Below are 17,437 nucleotides of genomic sequence, written 5' to 3' on the forward strand. Positions count from 1 at the left end.
TGCCTCCCATTCCCACTGGGCTCAGCATAAAAGACCTTATATCATTTCCCTCCACATTCTCTGCCAAGCCGAGGAACAGTAAATTATTTCTTCGTTGGTGATTTTCAAAATCCTCCAGCTTCCACATTATATCTACCAGCTGAGATTCCTGATTATTCTGCTCTTTCTCCACTGTTGCGATGCTGACGGTTGCTTCCTCTGCCCATTCCTCCACAGCTGAAATCCGTCGCGCCATTTGAGAACAAATTTTATTCACTTTACGAACTGCTCTCTGTATTTTTTTGTGGCCAGGTGAGCTCTTTTGTGCTCAGATCTTGCTTCAGCTTGCATCTGTTTCAGTGTAGAGTAAACTAAGTCCAAGGTGGGAGTGCCTGCTGGATTTGCGTCTACTGGCACCCCACCTTGCGGGTTATCCATTTTCTCTACATCATTTTCATTATATATCCGACATGTGGCAGAATAATCCCAATTTAGCTGCACAGTGATATTTGAATCTAATCCCAGTCCTTTATCGCTCATTTTCAGTTCCTCATTTTCACCTATTTAGCATGAACAATGGCTTTTGTGTAGAAGGTTTAGTCATACTACTATTAAAGCCTCCCCTGAGGTATCTTGGGCAGAATCATCTTCTGGCAGCTCCTCACTTAGACAGGAAAGATCTGACTTGTTAATAAGTGAAAAAAGCATTTCCATTTCTTCAGGAGATCCTCCCTGTTGTATTAGAGCCCCTTGATTTCGTTTGGTGCGGGCTCCTAAGTCCTTTGGAAGACTTACAGCCTGAGCTGCCACATCTGCCAACTGTACTAAACGAATGTCCTCCCCCTTCAATCTAGTTTCTCCACATCCTTCCTGCAACAATCCCATCTTCCCGATATTACTCTCTTTTTGTGGGATGAAGCTGTATCAGAGCTAACAGTTCCGGGGGTATCCATCAGGTTGTTTCACGTGCACCACAGGACCAAATGTAGAGGTAAGAGACCTACCAGAGTTTCTTGCCGACTGTCCCAGCACCTTCCCTGCGAAGATTTCCGGGATTGAGGGCTGTCTCTCCTTCGGCCCATCGGTAGCAGTCTGTACTGTCCTCACTCCCTGGGGCTCCCACTTTGGTTCATCCACACTGACATCAGATCTTCCAGCAGCCGGTGTGGAAGCTTCCTCCGTCTTCCATCTGGGCACTGGTTTCCTGCTGTGCATGACAGCCCACACTGAAGCTAGCGCCGCAGACTCGGCCCGCTCCTTCGCTGGCTTGCTTCCCTTCGGCGGAATCCTCAAACTCCCTGCGATCCGCAAGAAGGACAACCAAGCAAGCCACCGACTACACCTGTGAGCCGCCGAACAGTCTCACTCACCCACAGACGTACCACAACCAGTCTGCTACGCAGGTACCGTTGGCACATTTCTATTAAAAAATAAATTAAGTCAAACAGCTCGCACTAAATGACAACTAAGTTTTTATTTCCTTTCCTCCTCATTTTCACCGAAGAGCAGGAACCGAAGGGGCGTACACTAAGCTGCCACCATCTTGCTCCTCCAGGTATTTTCTATAAAAGACGATCACATAAGAAGCTGTCCACATGCAGATTCCCTGCTCAGCTTCCAACAGTAGAGTTGAGAAGCAGTACTGATATAAATAATTGGTTTGTCCTAGCCCCTCTTTATTCATATCATGCAGTTTTAGACTTTATAATTTCCCAGTAGCCATTGCGCTAGCACTGCAGAAAAATATATCCACTGCTATACGAAATATAATGTGACATTTGATGTTTAACATTTCATTGAAAATTGTGATTCTCATCATTTTGATAAAGGCGGCTTAAAAATCCTCAGTGAATTTAGACTCTAGTAATTCTGAAGCTAATAGCTGTTGGATGATATGAGAGGTATTCTACCTCTGCACACCTAGATTATATTTTAGTGACAGACATTTCTTCCGGAACCATTTACACATTTGTAAAAGAGAGTAAAAGGGGAATTTACCTGATGTCGTCATCTTCCTGCAGCTAAGAACATGGGACGCTGCACGACCTTTGAAAAGAGAAAGTAAGGAGTAAGTTGAGGAAGAGAAGACCGACAAACCAAAAGAGGAACAACAAGGATAATACAGAGAGACTTCCTTCCCTGTTCTCCAAGGATTCTGCTGACAGCTAGAGGAGAGAGTCAAAAAAAGAAGGACAAATGCGGGCGACCGAAGAGGTGAAGAGGTATTAGCTTCCACTGTACCAGGACCTCAGCCCACACTGAAGGCGGTGGCTGAAGTCGCAGGAGAGATGGGAACTGGTTCCTCGTAAAAGTGACTACAGAGAGCCATACCCCTGAAGCTGAGTGCCTCCCAGTCCCGACCAGATCAGCGTTGGGCTACTGCAACACTCCTGGAGGAGTGTGGCTCACAGAGGTAGTGAAGCATGTGCAAATTGGGTCCATCAGTTAACTGGGAGAAGAGGAGGTGGGATACAAGATTAAATGAAGACTTCGGAGAAACTGAGGACAGTAAAAAAAAAAACAAGTAAAAGAAGATTAACTTAACCAGATGAGCACCAAGGGGCTAATGAGTGTCAATGGGCTAACAATCCACAATAGCTAAAGAGCACCAAGAGCTAACCCAAGCATGAAGGGCTAATGGACATAAATGGTGATGTAGCAAGAAAATATGCGATGTCCAAAATGTGTAAATTGCTTATCACGTTTGTAGATCTAAAGAAATAGGTGCTTGAGAACACGTGGCCAATCAACCTGATTCATAATGAGAGTGGCCGAGAAAGAAAACCACATAACTGTGAGAAAACCTAATAAGCCTACCTGAGCTCTGGTTTTTGTTTCATCTGAGGGCGGGAGTGCCAAAAGTCAGCCACAACACAAGGCCATAATCATTGAAGGAAGAAGATTAAAAGGGAAGTTTGGGGATCACTTCCAGGAAATAGCAAAGAAATGCCAGTGGAATAACATATATACAATTATTAGAGTTTGGGGGATGGTATACTCCGTCACAAACTTAACAAATATCCCATCCGCCGTATTTCAAGAGCATTATATCCTATGGCACTTGTAAAATGGCAGACAAAATGTCAGCCACATCTGTAATGGATTATCCCATCTGCCAACCTCTAGATCAGGTACAAAGTTATTTTCCTTAAACCTATAGAATGAAAACAGTTGCTTTCTCCATTGTAAAAGTACCAGCAATCGTATCTAATATGTTAGTTATGCTAAACTAGACGGGACCCTAACAGATTTGGTGTCAGAAGAAGGATCAAGAAGTCTTGAAGACTGTAAAATTGGATGCCGTTAATGGAGAGACAGTAAAAACAAAGAATGAGTTTTGAAAAGATAGCTACAATCTCAGATCAAGAACGATCAACCAGGCAGCAAACTATTAAAATCTAGGGAGTCCAATTACAGCATTTATCAGACAATCAAGTACAATTATCCACTGCTTTTACACAAAACCAAGTAAAGGGTACCCCGGTCCCATCATTACTCTTCTGAAATTTAAGAGAAGACCTGGAGGCCTTTCTCATAAACTTTGAAAAAGCCACCAGGGCTAGTAATTGCCCCTCTGAAGGTTAGGCTCACTATTTGGCTCCTAGTAGGTGAAACTCCGGCTGCATACCAGTCTGCTAATGCTGGCAGTACTACACGTATGCTGAAGTTAACAAGCATTGGCATAGCCAATATATCTCGCCTATGGAACCTTATAAGTATTTAGTTATGCAGTACAATCTCCTTGGGGCAACAACATCAACTGTTGAATGTCTAAACACTTATAAGTTCCCAAAGGCGAGACCTATTGGCTATGCCAATGCTTTTTTTTGTTCGAAAGCAGAAGCAGATTAATGTCTCCGAGTGCAGTTCCTCATAGGGGCACATTTGGGTGATAAACATCAGTGACACGAAGACTAAATTGCCCGGTAAGTTTAAAGACAGATTCGAGATAGGGGAGGAATTAAGTCGTTGGTGAATCTAATGTTTTTGCCAAACACTTCGGCCTCATCTTAGACTGCGCTGATGCACGAGGCGGCCATTAGATCTACCGGACCCAGTACCAATCTTTTGTCACCTTTCTTATCCCTTTATCAAGCCCTTCAGGAAACAAAACCTCTGAAAGCATTCAATCAATAACGAGATCAGTCGATATTATCTGTGAGAGAAACGGAACTTGCAGGCTCTGTTTGGAGAAGGCTGTTTCTCTAAATGCTGTAGCATGGCCATCTTATCAGTAAGTGAGCGCGGTGCCATGAGAGTGATTGAGCGAGTGTAGATAACGTCACAGTAATTCGGGGCCCTGCAGAGACACACGGACCCTGAAGGGCAGAAAGCAGCTCGGCAATGCGGGAAAGGAGGAGTGATGAGCATTCTGATACCAGGTCTGGAGTCGGCCTTCCCCTTTAAGTGTTTTTGTCTGCACTCAGGGGAGGGGACAACGTTGTGTTTAGTAACAGAAGATGACAGTTTGGACGGGATCGGTGGTAGCGAGAGGCCAAGAGATAATGGGGGTTGTTTGAAAGGACACAGAGACCTGATACGTAGAAGGAGAGAGGGTCTGCAAAAAGAAACAGAAACCAGTAAAATAAACATAGGGCTTGGAAGCGCCCCGCTTGCGCAGTGGCATGTCTCGCAGTTGCGTTTGGACGGGATCGGTGGTAACGAGGAGCCGAGAGATAATGGGGGTTGTTTGAAAGGACACAGAGACTTGATACGTAGAAGGAGAGAGGGTCTGCAAAAAGAAACAAACCAGTAAAATAAATATATGGCTTGGAAGCGCCCCGCTTGCGCAGTGGCATGTCTCGCTGTTGCGGTTTGATTAGCTAGTAATGGGGAGGAGAGGGTGAGAGAGGAGGAGGAAAGCCTGCAGTAAAATAAACATATGGCTTGGAAGCGCCCCGCTTGCGCAGTGGCATGTCTCGCTGTTGCGGTTTGATTAGCTAGTAATGGGGAGGAGCGGGTGAGACAGAGGGAGGAAAGCCTGCCATGCGAAGGAGCGGGTGAGAGAGGGGGAGAAAAGCCTGCCAGTTGTGCGCGTGCACGACATAGCGAACGCAAGCTGGAGGCCTGAAAAAAGCCACTAGTTAGCATTTCCAAAACCCGCTTACTAAAACTCTCGCCAGAGCAGCGCTAAAGCGCTGGCTCAGGCGAGACCTAAAAAGGTAAAAAGGTAATCTGAGAAAGTCTAGGGGTTGATGAAGAAACAAACAGACTAAATTTCCGGCAAGAGCAAGGGGAGCTTCAGGACAACCCCAGAAGTGTTTTTGTTTTTAACTGAAAGATGCGGCCGGACAATGGTTCCATGTTGTTGTTGATTGATTCTTTATTGATTGATTAACAAAAATCATTGCAATTAAAACATCAAAGCAAAACAATATAATAAGAAACACAATTCCCAGTTTCTTTAAACAATATGCACCTGTACAAAAATAATGTTTCTATGGTTACATGCCGTACAAAAACATTGATACCAAAATTAAACATCTTTTAAAACAAACGCAGTGTAATCATAGAACTGATAACGTATTATGGCTACATTATTTATTTATTTGAAAAGTTTTATATAGCGCTGGCAAGACCCGGGGGTATCAGAGCGCTTTACATGAGTATTATTCATTCCAGTCAGTACAGGTGATTCAAAGGGGTAATAATATTCAGACAGGGCAAATTAGAAACAATTCTTAAATACACAAATAGGCTAACAGTTATTACCATGAGGAGAAAAAAGAAATGTCAGGACAAACAGTTAACACAGAAAAAGACAGTTAACACAGAAAAAGTAAAAGCTGGCAAGGGAGCAAAAGAAGGGTAATTTACAAGGGACAGGGCTGTCAATTATACATTTACTTGGGACAGGGCTTTCATTTATACATTAACAGAAACACGAAGTTCGGCTCATATTTGGAAGAGGGGGAGAGGAAGAGTTCGGGGCTGTTAAGTGAGGAGGAGATAAATTGAGTGATATAGAGTGGGAGGAAACAAAAATGAGGAGAACGGTAATAACGGATTGGAGGGAGATTAAAGAAGAGCTAGAGGTAAGGTCAAAACTGGGGGGGTAGGATTCAAGTGGAGAGTAAATCGAGGAGAGAGAGAGGGGGAGAAGAGAGAGAAAGGAGGGAGAAGAGTCGGACAGAAAAGAATGTCGAGGAGGTGTAGGGGCAATGCATAAAGGGACGGAGGCGAGGTTACGGGCCTCAGAATTTAGGGAGAAGGTGGGATTTAAGGTCTTTTTTAAAGCTGTAGTGAGAGGGGTTGCAGCGCAGGTCTCTGGGAAGGGCGCTACAGATGATCGGGGCGTTTACTGAGAAGTCTTGAAGAAGTCTTGAATTCCCAGGTATATTCAATAAAAACAGTTAACATATTACATTGTGCAAATATACTATAAAGTGCCTTTGTGCACAAACTGTATAATTACGTACCAAAGTGCAAACGAGCAATAAAATGTCTCTGTATGTTTTAAAAGCCTGTTATCTGAAGTTGCCTCAGGGCTAGATTTTAAGCAATAAGTTCCATTGTGCAAACGAGCAGTGAAAGTGCATCAGTGTTTTTATATTTTCTATAGGGCCTAATTACCATAGTATCATAGGGGCATATGTATCAAGCCCTTTTCCAGTTCACAAACGGGCCGATTCTCAGAATCGGCCCGTTTGCGAACGGGAAAAGGCCTTTTGGGATGTATCATCCCAAAGGGGCATCACAAATTAGAGAATCGCAAATTTGCGATTCTCTATTTTGCGATTGCATTTAAGGAATTGCAAATTGCGATTCCTTAAATGCGATGTAACAAGCACTCAAGTTGTGCGATTTCTCCTTAAGAAATCACAAATTACCACCAACTTCAAATTGGTGGTAATTTGCGATTTCATTGAAAGATGCACTTTTTGGCATTTTTCAAAATGCCATGTGGCGCACATACATGCCCTTAGGGCATGTATGTGCGCCACATGCGAACACATGCTCATTTCAGGGGTGCATCAGGGTGTCCATATGACACCCTTGAAATTATTCTCAATTTGCGATTCTCTAATTGCGAATCGCTAATTGAGAATGTCTTCCCATTCATTCTTATAGGCCTCCTGGCCCATAGGAATGAATGGGAAGGTATTCCTTAAAAGCGATTCGCAATTTGCTAATCACAATTAAGGAATGCCAAAGAATCGCTAACAATTTGCGAATTTTTACTTACATCTCGTTTGCGAATCCCAAATAGCGATTCTCAAAAAATCGCTATTTGAGAATCGCAATAGAGAATTTGATACATATGCCCCATAGACACTAAACCATCCAAGATGTCAGCAACCTTAAAACAACCACTATGAATTATAATTCATTAAGACAACCCTTAGGTAGTAGATACCAATAGTTTGTCAGCATTAGCTAACATTTTTCTCAATTGACTTAGCAATGGACTCGACTCACGGATAGACATAAGATAAGGGCCTGACGAGCTGATCTTACCCCAGCCTTAAGAAATAAAGGTTTTAAAAGTGTGTGGCGTATTTTAAGCAATTTATAGAATGTGCAATTAGGGTTCATGTGGCCACCCACACAGTCTACATTTGGTACCTGGCCATTGCTGGATCCAGGTCGGGCTACCCTCCTTGGTTGAGCTTGTGTCCAAACTTATTTTTAGAAATGTTTCTTTCATTTGGGTCGAAAAATGGGCATTCAGATAAGGCTGGACTCACAGTGACTGATGTGAATTAATCACAAACCATGCATCAGTTTTGGCCGCTCAGGCTATTTTATCTGCATTGATTGATTTTTTTTTTTTTTTTTTAAAGATTTGGGTAACACTGGGAATCATCAGTTCAGACAGCCCTATCTGCAAATCAAAACTCTGGAGGCATGTTGAGATGTAAGATCGCCCGGGATCTGTATAGGCAGAATTAATTATTTCATGCCAACCTGATGTTCGCTAAAGAAACAGAGTCAGATGAAAAGATAGAATACATGCATTTCAGAAATTACCCTTCCGACACCATGGACTGTCCTCGGAGGCCAAACTCCAGTCTAATTTCTGCATGTCCAATTGACCTAGGGATCCCAAAGATTGATTTATAGGCCTTAATTTCTAATAGGCCCAGTAGTTTTTCATCTATTCCCCTGCAATACTTGGCTGTAACTTTGCTCTCATAACTTTGAGAAGATGATCATATGAGGCACAGGACCAAGACTGATTTGCATATGGCTGGGTCCAAACTGGGGTGGCGTAGTGGGCAAAAGAACAATGGATTTAACCCAGATGTTTTGACTGGGGGAGAATGTTTGCATTGTCAGCATTCCGTCCATCATTTGTTTGCTGTAACACTCTTCGCCTTAGCTGGGATGGGTATGCCCAGACATGGATCCGTTGCTCACTGTGCCACTGGATTCAAACTAGCCTGGCTGAAGAAGGGTGACAAACCCTGAAACCGGTCCCAGGATGCTTGTTTCCGGTCCAGGGAGAACCTGGCCTGGCAGTTCGTCTGGATTGTTCCCATGCGGCACAGGGTCAAGACTGATTTGCATATGGCTGGGTCCGAACTGTGGTGGTGTTTTGGGCAAAAGAACAATGGATTTAACCCAGATCTTTTGACTGGGGGAGAATGCTTGCATTGTCAGCATTCCGTCCATTATTTGTTTGCTGTAACACTTTTCGCCCTACGTGGGATGGGTATGCCCAGACATGGGTCCCTTGCTCACTGTGTCACTGGATTCAAGCTAGCCTGGCTGAAGAAGGGTGACATACCCTGAAACTGGTCCCAGGATGATTGTTTCCGGTCAAGGGAGGACCTGGCCTGGCAGTTTGGTCTGGACTGTTCCCATGAGGCACAGGGTAAAGATTGATTTGCATATGGCTGGGTCCAAACTGGGACGGCGTACTGGGCAAAAGAATGATTAATTTAACCCACATCTTTTGACTGGGGGAGAATGTTTGCACTGTCAGCATTCCGTTCATTATTTGTTTGCTGTAACACTTTTCGCCCTACGTGGGATGGGTATGCCCAGACATGGGTCCCCTGCTCACTGTGCCACTAGATTCAAGCTAGCCTGGCTGAAGAAGGGTGACATACCCTGAAACTGGTCCCAGGATGATTGTTTCCGGTCCAGGGAGGACCTGGCCTGGCAGTTTGGTCTGGACTGTTCCCATGAGGCACAGGGTCAAGACTGATTTGCATATGGCTGGGTCCAAACTGGGGTGGCGTAGTGGGAAAAAGAACGATGGATTTAACCCAGATCTTTTGACTGGGGGAGAATGTGTGCATTGTCAGAATTCCGTCCATCATAAGTTTGCTGTAACACTTTTTGCCCTAAGTGAAATGGGTATGCCCAGATGTGGGTCCCTTGCTCACCGTGCCACTGGATTCAAGCTAACCTGCCTAAAGAAGGGTAACATACCCTGAAACCGATTCCAGGATGCATGTTTTCGGTCCAGGAAGGATCTGGCCTGGCAGTTCGGTCTGGACTGTTCCCATGAGGCACAGGATCAAGACTGATTTGCATTTGGCTGGGTCCAAACTGGGGTGGCATAGTGGGCAAAAGAACAATGGATTTAACCCAGATCTTTTGACTGGGGGAGAATGTTTGCATTGTCAGCATTCCATCCATCATTTGTTTGCCGTAACACTTTTCGCCCTAAGTAGGATGGGTGTGCCCAGACGTGGGTCCCTTGCTCTCTGTGCCACTGGACTCAAGCTAGCCTGGGTGAAGGGTGACGTACCCTGAAACTGGTCCCAGTATGCTTGTTTCCGGTCCAGGGAGGACCTGGTCTGGCAGTTCGGTCTGGACTGTTCCCATGAGGCACAGGGTAAAGATGGATTTGCATATGGCTGGGTCCAAACTGGGACAGCGTAATGGGCAAAAGAATGATTAATTTAACCCAGATCTTTTGACTGGGGGAGAATGTTTGCATTGTCAGCATTCCGTCCATTATTTGTTTGCTGTAACACTTTTCGTCCTACGTGGGATTGGTATGCCCAGACATGGGTCCCTTGCTCACTGTGCCACTGGATTCAAGCTAGCCTGGCTGAAGAAGGGTGACATACCCTGAAACTGGTCCCAGGATGATAGTTTCCGGTCCAGGGAGGACCTGGCCTGGCAGTTTGGTCTGGACTGTTCCCATGAGGCACAGGGTCAAGACTGATTTGCATATGGCTGGGTCCAAACTGGGGTGGCGTAGTGGTAAAAAGAACAATGGATTTAACCCATTATTTTGACTGGGGGAGAATCTTTGCATTGTCAGCATTCTGTCCATCATTTGTTTGCTGTGATCATATGATTGGCATCTTAATGATTTATGTAAACATTTAAAGGTATAAATTAAGGTTGCAGTGTTTGCCCTTAGATCTTTAAAATGACTTTTAAATGAGACTCTATTCTCAAATAAAATACCCAGATATTTGTATGTCTTTACCACTTCAATTGGCTCTTCATGAATCAGTCTTAGATTTTGGCGGGCCGATTTTCATGATTTTAGTTTTTTTCACATTCAATTGCAGTCCATTCATTAAGATATAGTCATCAAATGCATTAATCAATCTTTGTAGCCCAATCAGGGTTTGGCTCAGCAAAAAAGTATTGTCTGCGTATTGTAAATAACTAAGATGCAGCTCACCAATTCTTGGAGGCTGGACTTTAACAGGCTCTAAGTGCTGGAACAGATCTGACAAAAATAGATTAAAAAGGCAAGGTGCAAGGACGGAACCTTGCTTAAGACCATTATAGGTTTTAATTTTTTGTCATAAACTACCACCGTCAACTAGCTTGACCTGGAACCAAGTGTTGGTGCAGAGGAGTATCATAGCATCAAGCAATTTGTTTGGAATGGCCCAACCTACCAGTGTATTCCATAGTAAATCCTGAGAAACTGAATCAAAATCTGCTTTTAAGTCTATAAAAGAGAGATGTAGATTTAGTTGTTTTAAAACTGCCCTTTCCGCTAATAAAGTAAGGGGCAGCAGGTTGGTAATGGTAGATTGGCCCTTCCGAAAACCTGTTTGATTAATTGGGATTCTACCTTGTTGTGCAGCCCAGGTTTCCAAATTAATCAATAAGCGCTAGGCAAAAACCTTAGCGTCTAAATCAGTTAGGGCAATTAACCGATAATTTGCAGGGTTGTCAACTCGGCCACTTTAATAGATGGCCTGCACAATGCTACCTTACCAAGATACAGTGGCAATATTCAATACCTCATTGAACACTGGGGTCAACACTTCTGCCCACATATCAATATGGGCACCGAATAAGGCATTGGGAAGCCCATTTGGGCCAGGAGTCCCATTTGATCGAAGACGACGTAGGAGAATGGCTATTTCATTAGTACTTATAAAATCCAAATCATTTTTCAAATTAGGGTTGCTCACTTGTACTATATATAACTCACTAGATTTCAGGGTATTGTCTGGATGATCCAAGTCATTACCCAGGTTTGAGCTGCTCACTATCTCTATATTTGGCTTACTCATTTTATCACAGTTATAGCACAAGTCCTGCTTATTCACATCTAGATCACACAAGAAATACAGGTTGGTAATAAACATTACCCATTCGTCTTCCATAATATTGATACTGTGGGCCCTGTTGCCTCCCCTTTCGAGTTTGTTGATTAGCTCCCAAAACGTTTTTACATTATTTTGTCTAGAGGCATGTAGTAATCTATGCCATAGCCCTGATTGAGAACGCGATTTAGCCAACCAAACTTATCGTCTATATGATCTTCTTAGAGCCGTCATTTTATCCTTAAAAGCATAATAAGATTGCCGGAATCTATGGGAAAAACTTCCCATACAGCTTTATTGAGGGATCGTTCTAATTTAAGTAACTGAAATGTATACCAATTATAAGGGGGATTATTGATGGATTTGTTTTTCTTCATTTTCGTGCTGGAACTTTTCCCACCAAGCATGAGGTAATATAATTCAGAACATTAGGGTCTCACCAAGGTGAGATGTTTTGAAATGTAATGAAGGTACATCCAACCTGATTGATTGTAAACCATCAATGGCATTTTAATTCATTCCCTTCAAATGATGTCAAATTGAATTTTAATCCGAAAAAATGCACCACCAAAATTTTCAAAAGTTCAGCATTCTCTATGCATTTCGGGCTCTTGGCCCTTCTTCAGGGGAAATTATCTGAAAAACAAACAGCGTTTGATACCTTACTGATACCGAAAACACAACATATGAATTAAGAATACAAAGTGAGGAAGAATCACTGTGTACCGTGATTTGCGCAACAAATCACCGAAACAAAAGATGAGTTATAGCGGGGTGGCGGAATAAAACTCGAATCTACAAGGTAAGCGAAGGAAAACACTAATAATGTGTGTAGTGTGCACAAAGAAAAAGACGTGCTGATTGGCGTAGAAGGTCGGATTATATCACATGAAACACAAACGAGAACCAAAGAAGTGCTGATAAGGATGCAAGTAATCATGCAAACGAATATACGGAGTGAGTGAAACACCGTATGGATTTTTATGCGATAGACGGAATGTGTGGTTAATAGAAAAACTGTGTTCAGGCGTTGAATTAACCCAAGTATTAAAACCGGTGTATCCAAACAACAAAATGCGCGTCCAACCCATAAACAGTGTTACATTAGAAACCTATGAATACTATTGAGCGAGCGAAGCCCAAGTGTTCTAAAATAAATAGACTTACATTCGGAGTGCAATTCGGCAGATTCACACGGAACTCTGCTGGTCGGCTGTGAACGCCGAGTGTACGCGGGAGGATTAGTTGTATCAGTGTGAAGTAAGTGACAATAAAGATAGGACTAAATAAAACCATAAGCGCCATCTTGAAATGTGCAAACCATCACGGGTGTTTTGTGGCAAAGAACGGTTCCAGTGCAAGACTAGATTGAACATATCATGGACAGAATGTGTGAGAAAGAAAATAGAAAGATGAAAACACTTAACAGAAGTATAAATGAGAATATAGACGAGGTGAACAATGTTTTAAGTGAAAAAAGGTTGATGATAAAATGAAAAAGGTGAAGGTGTATACATGAAAAGGTATAAAGGATATGGAAAGATAAAACATAAAGAAAAATAAAGAAAGGAGAAAACATATACGTTAGTGAACATGTAAAGGTGAAATATAAAAAAAAATATCAATAAGAATACTGATGTTGTAACGAAATGTAGAGAGATAACACCAGACAAAAATAGAGGCATAGGGCCATATGTAGGTAGCCCAATACCGCTCGGTAACGGACGATATATATATATATATATATATATATATATAAATATACTGTTACCGACCGGTATTTAGGCTTTTGATATGTAGGGGGATCATTTCTGTATTCGGTAATTTACCGAATCGGTAAAATTACCGAATCGGTAATTTTACCGATTCGGTAAATACCGAAGACAGAAATGAGATGTAGGGGGAGTGTGTGGTGGGTGTGGGGATTCGTTATTTACCACCAACTGAAAGTTGGTGGTAAATGACGAATGACTCAGTTAATGCATTTTTTGGCCCTTAGATGTGTGCAATGTGGCAGACACACATGCCCTCAGGGCATGTATGTGTGCCACATGTGCACACATGCAGGAATCAGGGGTGCAACAGGGTGTCAATGTGACACCCTGCCACCCTTGATTGAGCTCCCCCCATTACCGAATCGGTATTTACCGATTCGGTAATGGTAACTGGCTTCCCATTGATTCCTATGGGCCTCCTGGCCCATAGGAATCAATGAGATACAGGTTACCATTACCGAATCGGTAAATACCGATTCTAAAATACCGACACTTACCGAATCGGTATTTTTTTACCTACATTACATTTACCGATTCATAAATACCGAATCGGTAAAATTCGGTATTTAAGAATCGGTAAATGTAATTTACCTACATATGGCCCATAGTGTCTAAAGATAACTGGAAAACTCCATCCGATCATTTCATCAAATTCAAATGTTTAATCCAATAGTTTTCTCGTTGCAAGAGAAAGTTGTTGTTGTTGCGGCCTTCTCGTTTCTCCACCATTTCTAAAACCGCAAACTGCAGTTGACAAATGTTGTGACGATATTCTTTAAAAAGGGCTGCTATGGTGGATTTCATGTTACCAGTCCTGATGTAGCTCTTATGTTCATTGATCCGAGTTTGGATTTGTCTCTCAGTTTTTCCAATGTAGACCAATCCACATGGACATTTGAGGACGCAAATGACATTTTTCGTGTCACAGTTGGCGTTGACGTTCAATTTGATCTTGGTGCCCTTACTGGGATGCGTGATTGTAGGCCCTTTCATGATGTTGTTACAATTGTTGCAGTTGTAACAGGGTGTATTGCCTTTCAAAATCAGTATTTCACTGGATGTACTAACGTTGGTTATCGTTTCTTTAATGTTTCTTTCACGGGTATAGGCAAAGATGGGAAGTTCTTGAAAAATGTTTTTGAACTCAGGTTCCAACACTATGATGGGCCAATGTTTCTTGATGGATTTCTTATAAAGACCACTTACTGTTGAGAATTTAGAAACAACCACAGCTCTCTCGAATGTGCGTTTAGGTTTGGGGGCCAATAAATCCAACCTACTCATCTTGTTGCAACGTTCTAAGGCGGAATTCAAAATGTTCAAAGGATAACATCTTTGTTGAAATCTGTGTAACATGTCTGCCGCCTGTTGATCGAATTTGGCAGGATTGGAGACAATTTTATTGACTCTCAATAATTGAGAATATGGCAGGTGATTCTTCAAAGAAATCTGATGGTAGCTTTGATAATGCAGTAAGTTGTTACGATCGGTTGGTTTTCTGAACAAGTTAGTTTCCAAACAATTGCCTGATCTGATGATCTGAACATCCAGAAACGTAATGGAGTGTGCATCAAATTCATAACTGAAATTGAATCCTCTCATTTATATTTTTCAATGCATTCAGTGCTTCTTCAAGATCCCGAAGGGGTCCATTCCAGATGACAAAAATGTCTAAGAAAGGTGTTGGCATGTCTCATCCAATGTGTATTATTCAAGATGTTGTTCTCTTCAAAATACTTCATAAAGATATTCGCATACGAAGGGGCGGCACAATTGCCCATCGATGTTCCGGACATTTGAAGATAGTATTGGTCTTTCCATTTAAAATAACTCTGATACAGAGTAAAGTGTATCAGCTCCATGAGGAAAGTTTGAAAATCTCGATCAATACCGGACTGTAGTAGTGCATTTTCTATGGCCTCCATCCCGAGGTCATGCGGGATCGACGTGTACAAAGATTTCACGTCTATGATGCATAACCAGATCTCATCATTAGTAGAAAACATCAATTTGTTGACTTTGGAAAGAAAGTCAGTGGTATCCTTTACGTAAGTATGCATTTTGGTCACTAGGGGTTGCAGATATCTGTCAATCAATTTACCAGCGGGTTCATGTATGCTGCCCTTAGTTGACACTATAGGTCTAAAAGGAGGGTGTAAAGCATCTTTATGCATTTTAGGTAGCATGTACAAGCTAGGTGTACTCGGGTCGATCTGTGTGAGGAATTTTGCGTTTTTTTCATTGATAGTGCCTATGTCAACCATGTTCTTGACCAGCTTCTGTAAAATCTCTGCGAATTGCTCTGTTGGATTGAAATTGATGATATCATATGTGTTATGATCCGAAAGGTGTTGTATCACTTGTTCACGATAAAAACTGGTGTCCATAATGACTAATGATCCACACTTGTCAGCGATCTGACAAGTGATGTCAGGGTTGTTTGCCAGATTTTTCAATATGGCGAAATCTTTGTTAGAAAAATTGCGATGTCTTGAAGTTTGTTTGTAGTTAAAGTTGTGTATATCGGATTTGACCAAAGTTTCAAAAGTATCCAAGCTTTTATGGCTTATAGGTACCATGTATGTACTCTTGCATCGTAATCCTCTCAATTCGTCTGGTTCAGTGGGGTTAATGTCTGAGTAACCACGTTTTCAAAAAAAAATCTTAGTCGTAAATTACGGGTGAGTTTAAAAAGGCTAATTTCAAGTTCAAGTTTCGGATTAAAAATCAATTTGACATCATTTGAAGGGAATGAATTAAAATTCCATTGATGGTTTACAATCAATCAGGTTGGATGTACCTTCATTACATTTCAATACCCGGAGGAAGAACGAACCTTTACGAGATAGAAAGAGAACGAAAAAGAACTATACAAACAAGTAAAGAGCCTCTGGCCTGTCTTATTCGACAATGCCACAAACAAGCGGCTATAAATTTGCATCATCGGCCTCTTATGATTTCGCTTTATGTAGCTGACATGCTGCTTTTCATCCGTGAACCGCGCAATCCTCTAGCAACGGTGCTACGTGAATATATTCGATTGGCGCGTTTCTCGGGGCTGTCTATAAACTGGAACAAATCGGTGGTACTGCCTTTGACCCCCTGTATGGCGCCGCATGAATTGGACTTCCCTCTTTTGTGGGCGTTGGAGTCGGTCAAGTATCTGGGAATCTGGGTGCACCACGATCCAGATATAGTCTTCCGGGAGAATTCTGGAACGGCTATTATGTGGTTGGAATGCCAGACAGACAAATGGATTCGTCTTCCAATCTCTCTCGTGGACCGACTTGCGCTTATAAAAATGGTGGTACTGTCCACATTTTTATATTTATTTAATAACTTACCTATTCCTCTTGCTCAACACTTTTTTAAAACATTGCGGTCGCTGTTGCTTCGCTTGGTCTGGGGTGGGAAGCAAGCGCAATTGAGCTGGCAGACGCTACTTCTTGATTATAAACATGGGGGCTTTAATGCACCTGATTTCTATTTATACTACTTATGTGCGCAGGCGCACTACGCACATTTTTGGTTCACGCATCACGACTTCATCCCTCATGTAGCAGTGGAGCACTGGGATGCACATCCCATTCCGTTGAACTCTCTCCTTACTCATAGTCCTCGCCTCACCCCCTCAACGTAATAAATACTGTCAATTCGACAATCGCGGCATGGCAAGCACTGGGTCGTCTGGCCCGCAAATTACCATTATATTCGCCATTTCTCCCTGTTGCTTATCATGCGAACATCATGGTAACGCATGAGGAAGGACTTATGTGCATTTTGGCTCAGGCGGGTATTGAAAAGATCCAGGATCTATTTCCTGATTGCTCGTTTTTGACCTCCGCAGATACGGAGTATATGCAAAATAAAACCCTGTTGTTTACTTTTACGTTTCATAGATTGAGCGGGGCAGCACGGGTCCATTTTCCTACATTCCCCATGGAACCTCCAGCATTAATGGCTTTACAGACCTTGCTAATTAGCCCCACCAGGCACAAACTTGTCACTAAACTCTATCGGGCCGCCAGGGCGGATAGAACATTTCCTGAGGACAAGAGTCTAAATAAATGGAATGAGAACTTAGACCCGCCACTCTCTAGCGAAGATTGGGAACATTGCTGTACTCTAACTGGGGCCCTCACATCTAGCGGGAACCTTCGCATCATACATTTCAAGTTTTTTCACCAACTTTATCACACACCA

General features: G+C 42.5%; 1 long non-coding RNA gene across 1 annotated transcript in view; it reads right to left on the reverse strand.

Annotated features, from left to right (window-relative positions):
* Positions 1 to 12,688, reverse strand: part of LOC146867175 (uncharacterized) — a 144,750-nt gene extending 132,062 nt beyond the window's left edge. Inside the window, exons 1-2 of the long non-coding RNA XR_014966071.1 lie at positions 12,627 to 12,688; positions 1,978 to 2,025 (exon numbers count right to left, since the gene is read on the reverse strand). This is a non-coding gene — a long non-coding RNA (uncharacterized LOC146867175). The remainder of the gene's footprint in view (positions 1 to 1,977; positions 2,026 to 12,626) is intronic.
* Positions 12,689 to 17,437: the final 4,749 nt, after the last annotated feature.

This window comes from Triturus cristatus, chromosome 1_2 (genome assembly GCF_964204655.1).
Source record: "Triturus cristatus chromosome 1_2, aTriCri1.1, whole genome shotgun sequence".
Lineage (NCBI taxonomy): Eukaryota > Metazoa > Chordata > Amphibia > Caudata > Salamandridae > Triturus > Triturus cristatus.